Consider the following 10,647-nt stretch of genomic DNA (forward strand, 5'->3'; position numbering starts at 1 on the left):
AAGATCCATTTGTGAGACTTAGTGCCAAGATTTGGTATTGATATACCACTTGGTCAACCATGGTCAAAGGATCACCAAATCTCTTGATTTTGTGTTATTTAGGGATTTTTAGTGTTTTTATAATGTTTTGGTCCATTTAGGACCCTAAGTTTGCAAGGTAGACAAAAATTTCGCACTAGGAGCAACATTTGACAAACTTTAATAAAATTGTTGTAATTAACACCCCCAACAGTTGGAAGTTTGAATTTTGGTTGTAAATAGTTGGGGAGGCCTTCAAACACCCTTACAGGTGGGTGGGAGGCGTAATGATGTAATTAGCATTTTGAAAGCAATAAAAAAAAAACTATTTTTTTTGTAATTTTGTTGTTCTACAAGCGTGTACAAACTGGTATGGATCCCTAGACATGGGTTGATGACATATTCAGTCTCCTGATCCAGTTAGCTTTCATTTGCATTTCATTTGAGGGTCTGATCAATCCTACAACTCTAGATACCTTAGTTTTGTCATTGTTGAATTGGTTTTTAACCTAGGGTGTCAACTTTGAACTTGAATAACTTGCATTCCAACAATGGAAATCTAACAGTCATTGGTGGAATGCAAGACCTATGTATGTACATTAAGATTATATAGATTATGAATTTTATCTTGCAAGGTGATGGGTTTTATGTGATGCCCTAGGTGTGCATCCTCTTGTGTGTGCTTGAACAACCAAAGACAAAAACCTAGATATGGATTGATGGGTATGATACCAAATTCTCATATATTGGATTTGAACATGTTTTAAGTGCCTCTAAATGCCCCCATAGGAGTTGAGGAGTGGCAGTAAGGTTGGAGGATACTTCCTTGGTTAACCAAGACCTAATTAGCCCTTTAGGTCTTTGACAAAACTTGTGATTGTAGGCCCTGTGTAGAATGTCATTTCCTATTGCTTTGGAATCAAATATAACATTTAAAAGGGTATTATGTAAATGTCCCCTTTTTTCCAAGTCCTTTGCAACTTTTAGGACTTGTCCCCTAATTTAGAATCCAAAGGCTACAAGCCATACTAGGGACTTACAAAGCAACTAGCCTTCTGAAGATTACTGAGACCAATCAAGGGTCGGACCAAGTCATTGTGGTTCCAAATGGTCCACAAACCAACTGGCTTAGTCTCATTTATTAGTCAGGTCAACTTGAGCCCTTAACACTAGATGTGTAACCTTGGGTGTATAGGAGACCTTTAAGGTTTGCCTTCTCAACCCATTATATTTGGATGTTTTCCATGAAGTAGTGCATCATAAGGATCTAAACTAAAGGTGTGGAGCCTATGAGAAGCCTACTCTTATAGAGAGTTAAGAAAAAACACTTCAAGGAACCCTATATCTCATAGCCTCTGCATTAAGTGGTATTAGAGCTTAGGAAGAGAATCCTAAGAGGTAAGGGCAATCAAGATGTCTAAGACAGAAGTTCATGCCTTTCCTAGAATGACTAATGCACAATTGGTGAGATTGGTTAGAGAACAAATAGCAGAGAGCAAGGCAATATGCGCAGCTAGTGAATCCTTAGTCAAGGAAGTGGATAGGCTAAGATGTATTATTGACAAGAGGGAGAAGGAGATCTCTGGAAATGATGAAGGGGAAGGAGAACATGCCCCTGAGTAGGAGGAAGAACAAGTTCTTGTAGACTAGAGATACATATTGAATGACTTGAAGTCAATGGAAGGAGAACAATCGATGCCATATTAGATTTTCCTATGTATAATGGGAAGATGGACCCTATTTTGGTCATGGAATGGATTGAATCCATGTCAAACTTCTTTGAATGTGAAGACATTCGAAAGAATCAAAGAGTAAAGATTACAAAGTCCAAGTTGCCCGGAGGAGCCCTAACTTGATGAAACTTCACTCAATCGAAGAGGGTGAAGAACAAGAAGGCCACGATTTCATCATGGAACAATATGGTGAAAATGGTCAAAGAGGCCTATGTCCATGAGGATTATGGGGTGCAACTCCATAAAAGAAGACAAAATCTTAGATAGAATGATATGGATGTAAGTACATATACATAGGAGTTCTTGAAATGGTGCTTGAAGTCGAAGACAATAGAAACTGAGGAAGAGAAGCTTCCAAGGTATGTGAATGGGTTGAAACTCTCAATCCAAGAAGAGCTTAACCTTCATACCCCTAACTCAACAAATTTTATCAAATGGCCATCAAAGTTGAAGAGAATTTCAAGAAGAGACAAGAGTATAACAACAAAGGCAAAGGCACTAATAAGAAATTCAGAGGTAAGGAAAATTCATGAGGAAGAGGACAATTCCCCAAACCCTTTGATGAAAAAGAAAAGGAGCAAGGAGAATCTACTTCTAGAGGATAATCTAGAGGAAGGAAATCCTTTGGAAGAGGAAGGTTTGGATGAAGAAACAATGGGCCACTCAAATGCTTCAATTGTAACCAATTAGGACACCATGCCAACAAATGTCTTGAGAAGGCAGGAACTAGCACTCAAGGAGAAAGGAGAACCCAACTGGTGAATGAAGACACACAAAACATTGACTCTACATCCATGGATCTAGAACCTAAAGAAGGAATTTTTGTAATGATGAGGCAAGCACTACTATAGTAACCACCGGCCCAAGAACCTCCACAAAGGAGATCTCTGCTAAGAACCACATGCAAAAGCCATGGGAAGGTATGTAAGTTACTCATTGATTTTGGTTTAACAAAAAATCTAGTGTCTAATGAAATGATACAAAAATTCAAATTGCAAAGATTCCCTCATCCTCATCATTATAATGTATCTTAGCTCACTAGAGGACAACAAACCCTAGTCAAGGAACAACCTTGGGTAGAGTTTTATATTGGAGACTATAAGGATAAAATTATTTGTGACATAGTGGATATGGATACATGTCATATGCTTCTAGGTAGGCCATGTTAGTATGATGTAGATGTTACACATAATGGAAGAAAGAACACATATTCACTGACCAAAAATGGTGTCACCTACATCATGAAACCTTTGCCTAATCCAAAACCAGAAAAGAAACCATTGGTCATAATTGTGGGGGAGAAGGAAATTATTAAAATAGTCAAAGAATCAGATGAGGGGGGATACATATTGATTCAAAAACCTAAGGATGAAGTAAAGGCAGATAAGGAGGAACCTATTCCTAAAGAAGTCCAGCCCTCACTTGAGACATACAAGGATGTTGTGACTAATGATTTGCCCTCATCCCTCCTTCCCATAAGATACATAAGTCATCAAATTTAATTTATGCCAGGTGATTCCTTACCCAATAAAGTCCCATACAAAATGACTCCTAGTCAAAATGCAGAAATCTCCAAATAAGTCAATGACTTATTGCAAAAAGGTCTCATTCAAACGAGTCTAAGCCCTTGTGCAGTCCCTTCAGTTTTAGCCCCAAAGAATGATAGAAAATGGAGATTACGTACTGACAGTAGGGCTATGAGCAAGATAATTATTAAATATAGATTCCCAATTCCAAGGATTGAGGACTTCCTAGATTAGTAGGGTAATGTATGCTACTTCTCAAAGATTGACTTAAAGTCGGGCTACCACCAAATTGAGATAAAGCTAGGTGATGAATGGAAAACAACATTCAAGACATGTGAAGGATTGTATGAATGGCTTGTGATGCCATTTGGGTTAAGTAATGCAACATCCACCTTTATGAGGCTAATGAATGAAATCTTCCATGATTATAATGACAAATTTCTTGTTATCTTCATTTACGATATTCTTAGTTTCAATAGTAGTTTGGAGGAGCACTTAAAACACCTAGAATTGGTGATGCAAAGGTTGAAAGAACATAAACTAATGATAAATTTGGAAAAGTGTACATTTTTGCAAAAGGAGCTAATTTTTTTGGGCTTTTTCATATCACAAGGGACACTCAAGATGGATCCCTCAAAGGTTGATGCTATCATCAATTGGCCACCTCCAAAAACTCTCGGTGATGTGAGAAGTTTTCATGGTTTGTCAACCTTTGATAGAAAATTTATTAAGAATTCCAATCATGTGTGTGCCCCTACTCTTAACATCATTAAAGGTGGGGAGAAAATAAAGATTGTTTGGACTAAAGAGGCCAATGATGCCTTTGAGTAAAGTTGGCCATTTTTGCCCCCTATTTAGCACATCACTAATAACCGATCTGAGAGATCTTTAATGGGTTGGATTCTTTGATGTGTGTTAACACACTTTTTGGTTGGGTTAGCATCTCATGTTAACTCGGTCTCTTCATGAGCCAAGTTGGCTCAGTTCCTTCATGTGCCGAGCTAGTTCAGTTTGTTCATTAACTAAGTTGGCTTTTTTTCCCTTCATGTGCCGAGTTGAGGGTTAACACATGTTTTTTTCTAGGGTTAAAATTTCGTGTTAACCATTTTTTCCATTTCAAGGAATGACTTTTTTGCTCTTTTTGAAATTGCTAAATCGTTGTTGCCTCTTCAATCAAACATTCGAGAAATGTGTCGACCAACTGATTCATGCCACTTGGTAGGTCGTTCTTGTGATGGGTTGCTTTAATCAAACGGTGGTCATATTTTCTTGTCATTGCTTGGGCCTCTTGTGAAGATATGATGGTCGTTGGATTTGGAAGCATCTTGTGGGTATTTTGAGTCCATCTCAGTCGTCCATGGTTATAAAGGAAGATATGCATCTACAATTAGATTTTATTCATCTATTGGGGAGATTTTTGCAACATCTAGCTCATTCATTTCAACAAGAAGATCTACATCAATGGTTCACACCTTTTGGGAGCAAATCAGAATTATTCCATGTGGGTCAACTCTATATTTTCATGGCGGATTAACTTGCATGTTATCCCATCCTACATTTTTTTGACAATGGTGCAAATTTATTTTTTGCAGCTATGACATGTTACAAGGATTGTTATTTAATGTTGAATGACATTCCTTGGCCTTATTTGTATGAAATTTATGTATCTACATGCCTCATTAATGATTGTAATAATCAAATCTTATGGGATTTGATTTCTTATGGCTGGGTGCATTTATTTTGCCCTTCCTGCCACTTCACCATAGCAAGTTGATTTCAAGATCAGATTTTTCTCTGATATTCATTTATTGCTCTCTAAAACTTGACTCCACCTTGGGTTGGGGTTTGAACTTCATAGTTTAGATTGAGTTATGTCTGATCTATAAAGGCAAGTTGTAAATTTTTTTTCTAGGTTCTTCTCCATTTGTATTTTGTAGTAGTATTATGCTCTACAACTTTTGCCTTCTATTAATGAAATCTTCGTTCCTTACCTTTTCTTGCCATTATATTTACTAGTGCATGTATTTTCCTTGTAGTGAATGTTTCTTTTCTATTTTCTTGATTCATATTTTGTGTTAAGTCTATCAACAGTTGTTGTATAGTGAAGTTCATTTCCTTTCAACACCTCAACCAGTTCCAAACCTGCACGTGGTTTCTTGGAGATAGAATAGAGTCAAGACTAGTGTATTTTGGTGCTTTGATTGATGTGTAGTGCAGTTACAGGTAGGGTTGTAACCATATTTCTATCTTGGTGCATCACCCCCTCTCCCTTTCAACATTTTAATTTATGTTCTCCTTCTCCCTTTTCCTCTCAAGAAGTAGTTTAGGTGCACCCTGACCCTCTCCGGAGATTCAACCTTAGAGCACAAGTCCCACACTCGGAGGTCATTTCCATATTACACAATTTCGTATGAGAAGTAGTTCCTCAGGCAAGGGTGTAGGCTTTTGTGTCAACAAGTACCTTAAGACAATAGTGGCACAATATCTTATATTCAGTCTTCTTGATTTCAACAAAGTTTTCACAGTAGAGACTAAAGCAAGAAACTTGGCTATAGGAGCAATTTTAAGCCATGATAGAAAACTAGTTGCATTCTTCTTTGAAAAATTGGATGATGCAAAGAAGAGACATTCTACTTATGATTTAGAACTCTATGAAATGGTGCAAGCTCTTAAAAAGTGGAGACATTATCACTTGCCAAAAGAATTTGTTATCTTTACAGATAATCATGAACTAAGTTACCTTAACCAACAAGACATGTTGAGTGTCAAACACATCAATGGATGGAACAACTGCAAGCATATTCTTTCACCATAAAACATAAAAAGGGTCAAGCCAAAAAAGTGGTTGATGCATTAAGTAGGAGAATTGCTTTGGTGCAAGAAATAAAACTCAAGAGCATAGGCATCAATGACCTCAAAGACCTTTATGTTGGAGATGCAGATTTTGGGGAAGCATATGAAATTTGTAGCAAAATCAAAGATAGTAATAATTTTGTAGATTTCTTGATTCAAGATGATCTTATCTTTAAAGGTAACCAACTTTGTATCCCTAGGTGCTCAATGAGGGATAATATCATAAAGGAAAAGCATTATGGGGGTCTGAGTGGTCATTTTGGGTTAGATAAAACCTTAGGAGAAGTCAAAGGATACTACAATTGGCCTAGGATGGCAACTAATGTTAGAAAGTGGGTAGAAACTTGTGTTATTTACCAAAAAGCTAAGGGTGTCTCAATAAACCAAGGACTCTATCAACCCTTACCTATACCTACCAAACAATGGGAAGCAATTTCAATGGACTTTGTCGTGGGACTCCCAAGGACCAAGTAGGGTTATGACAACATTTTTGTGGTTATAGATAGGTTTAATAAAACGGGACCCTTAGTTCCATGTAAGAGTGCTCATGATGCCTCCCACATTGCACAACTATTCTTCAAGAAAATAATCAAAATTCATCATCTACCTACCTCAATTGTGTCTAATAGAGATGCAAAATTCCAAATTCATTTCTAGAGAACTTTGCATAAGAAGTTGGGAACTAACTTGAAATTTAGTTCCTCTTACCATCTCCAAACAGATGGTCAAACATAAGTAGTTAATAGGTCCCTTTCCAATCTACTCTGATGCCTTACTCAATAATATGCTCAAAACTGGGATCTCCTACTACTATAGGTAGAATATGCCTTCAATGATTCTATAAACAAGTATATAGGTAAGACACTTTTCCAAGTTGTTTATGGCTTACACCCAAGAGGTCCATTAGAGACTAGAGCTCTTCCAAATGATCTTAAGGTCAGTGTACAAGGAGAAGAACTGGAAGAGTTGATCAAACAAGTCAAGGATACCTTAGAACAAATAATCTAGAAATATAAAGCACAAGTAGACAAGAGAAGGGAAGTTTACTTCCAAGTGGTTGATAAGGTCTAGGATTACTCAAGGAAAGAGATATACCTAAAGGAAAATACTCCAAGATATAGATGAAGAAGATATGACCTTGCACAATCCTACACAGATTTGGACATAATGCTTATGAGATCTCACTCCCACCCACACTTTCCATTTCTCCAAATTTTAATGTTTCTCTCTAACACCTTTTAAAGCTAATGTAGGCATTTAAATTGATTCCATAGGTCAATATTACTCTCAAGATGACTGATTCAAGGACATGCCTCCTAGTCAACCATTGCAGTAGGAGCAAAAATTGCAATGTTGCACAAAAGTTGCTCAACAACTTTTGAGTAACATTTGACAAACTTTAACAAAAATATTTTTTATCAACACTTCCAATGGTTGGAAGTTTTAAATTTGGTTGTAAATCATTGGGGATACCTTCAAATAGTCCTCACAAGTGGGTGGAAGGCATAATTATGTAATTGACATTTTGAAAGCAATAAAAAATCAACCAAAATTTCTAGAATTCTGCTATTTTGCAAGCATGTATGGACTGGATCCCTAGGCATGGTTTAATGACACATTCAGCCCCTTGATCTAGTTATCTTTCTTTTGTATTTGGTTTGAGGATCTGATCAATCCTACAACTCTAGATATCTTAGTTTTGTCATTGTTGCCTCTAAATTGATTTCTAACCTAAGGTGTCAACATTGCACTTGAATAACTTGCATTCCAACCATGGAAATCTAATGGCCCTTGGTGGAATGAAATACTTATGAGTTTACATTAAGATTTTACAAATTAGGAATTTTATCTTGTTAGATGATGGGTTTTATGTGATGCCCTAGGTATACATCCCTCATGTGTGCACCTGAACAACTAGGGACAAAATGCTAGATACCCATTGATGGGTCTAACAAAAAGTTCTCAAATATTGGATTTGAACATTCTTTAAGTGCCTCTAAGTTCCCCCATAGGAGTTAAGGAATGGTGGTAAGGTTGGAGGGTACATCCTTTGTTAACCGAGGCCTAATTAGCTATCTAGGTCTTTGACAAAACTTGTGATTATAGGGCGTTTGTAAATTTTCAAACCTTGCCATTGTGGAATCAAACATAACATCCAAAAGGGTATCTCTAAATGTCCTTATTTTTTTCCCAATTCCTGTGCAATGTTTAGGACTTGTCCCATAATTTAGAATCAAAAGGCTATAAGCCATATTAGGGACTTACAAAGTAGCTAGTCTTCTGAAGATTAATGAGACCAATCCAAGGGTCAGACCAAGTCATTATGGTTCCAAATAGTCCAAAAACCAACTATCCTAGCCTCATTTATTATTCAAGCTAGTTTGAGCCCTTGACACCAAATGTGTAACCTTGGGTGTATAGGAGACCTTTAAGGTTTGCCTTCTCAAGTTTGAATACTTGTTGAATCCATTGTATTTGGATGTGTTCCTTAAGTAGTACATCATAAGTATCTAAACTAAAGGTCTGGAGCCTATGAGAAGCATGCTCTTATAAAGAGTTAAGAAAATTAGTTCAAGGAACCCTATATCTCATAGCCTCTACATCAAAATAAGGGGTCTTCATTTGATTAGAGTCACTTATATCAGAATATTAGTCTCATCCCTTCAATGTCAATGTAATAAGTAGGACCATTAGAAACTAGTCAACTTTAGCAATAGACCCAAGAGTTGGATGTAATTTCTCTGTTAAGTATTAATGAGGTTAAAATATTGCATAAGAGAGCATTAATATCTCAACTCAATTTTTTAATGTATATTTTTTATCGTCAATATTTTGTTAGGGTTTTCAAACAAACCAAAACAATAAAAAAATATTAAATATTATCCAAAAAATAAATAAAAAATACAAGACACAAAGATTTGACTTGGTTCACCTAATGTGAGTTGCATCCACCAAATAAATAATTGTCTACTTCTTTCTATTATTTAGTGAAAAGAACATTGTGCTAGGCTTTTTTAAAAAAACCAAAATAATAAACAATATTAAATATTATCCAAAATAAGAGAGGCAAATTAAAAAAAATAAGACACAAAGATTTAACATGGTTCACTTAATGTGGGCTACATCCACCAAATAAGTAATCATCTAATTCTTTCTATTATTTAGTGAAAAAACATTATAATGTGTCTTTGAAATTACATAACCACTTATTCATGGACCTTAAGTCAATTTAAAAAGGTAAATTTTATCATGCCCACCAGGATGCAAGCACAACTAGGAGGGTGAATTAGTTGCATGCCAAATATATCTTCAAACCACTTAAACAAATGTTAGATTAGAATGATAAAAAATAATACAATATATGCAACACAAAACATAATAACATTAGATTTTTTGTGGAGGAAATTTGATTCTTAGGGAAAACCCTAGTGAGAGTCAAACCCACAAGATAAATGTACTCTGTTAAAAGTAATGCTTAGATGAAAAAATAAATAAAAAACAAAAGAATGCACTTGCATCCACAAGCTCACAACCCAACATGCATGCTCATTACCTAGAGCAAACTGCTCATTGTACAATCATAGATCTATCCCTTAGTCAAGTTCACCGATCTATATTCGATTACAATAAGATGGACATGTACTATCCATTATAGCCAACCTAACCAATAGCATCTCCAATGTCAATATAGCTCAGATGAAGTACAATTCCTCTCTCAAATGTAGAATACAAATACTAACATCTCTCCTTAAATTTACACCATATCACATCTACAACATATCCTCACAAATACAAAATGATCTCTTATTTATACAGATTACATTGATTACACATTAGCTAGGTCATCCAAGACCTAGAATAATAAAGTATATAAATATTATGCTTAATCTCCAATGCGATCCAAATCAAGTTGTCCAAGACTTATATAGGACCCAAATCAAGTTGTCAAAGACTTGAATATGACCATGAAAATGAAATGACATCACCAGAATAATACTCATAATTATAGCATGTTGCTCCATCAAGCTAGTTAGGACATAAGTGAAGAAACACAAACATACCACCAAATCAGCAAATCTAATCTCCTCAATCAATGAAAACTAGTAGCATGATCATCATAGGATCTAAGAACACTAGGAAACATGAATACCATTCAAAACCTTTGCTCCATATCTAACTCATAGTACAAACCCATCTTGAACACTAATCAATAGGAACATTGAAATATCAAATTCTATCATAACAAAATATAACTTCTTGTATTTTGAATCATGAACAACACTAGTTGATAACATGATGATAAGTCTTACTATAAAAACTAGCTTGAAATCCTCTGAAACATCTAATCCAATTCATACCAAAGTAAATAATCAACCATTAAACACAAGAACCATAATAAAAAAAACCAATAAACCATTTGTATCTCTCAAACAATCAAGTGAACCTCTATAAGTTGACTTGAAACAACTACAAACATATCATAAAAACTAACAAAAATATAATAAATATATCTTCAA

The sequence above is a fragment of the Cupressus sempervirens genome, chromosome 11, assembly GCF_028749045.1.
Source record: "Cupressus sempervirens isolate cs-2001-9-10 chromosome 11, ASM2874904v1, whole genome shotgun sequence".
Lineage (NCBI taxonomy): Eukaryota > Viridiplantae > Streptophyta > Pinopsida > Cupressales > Cupressaceae > Cupressus > Cupressus sempervirens.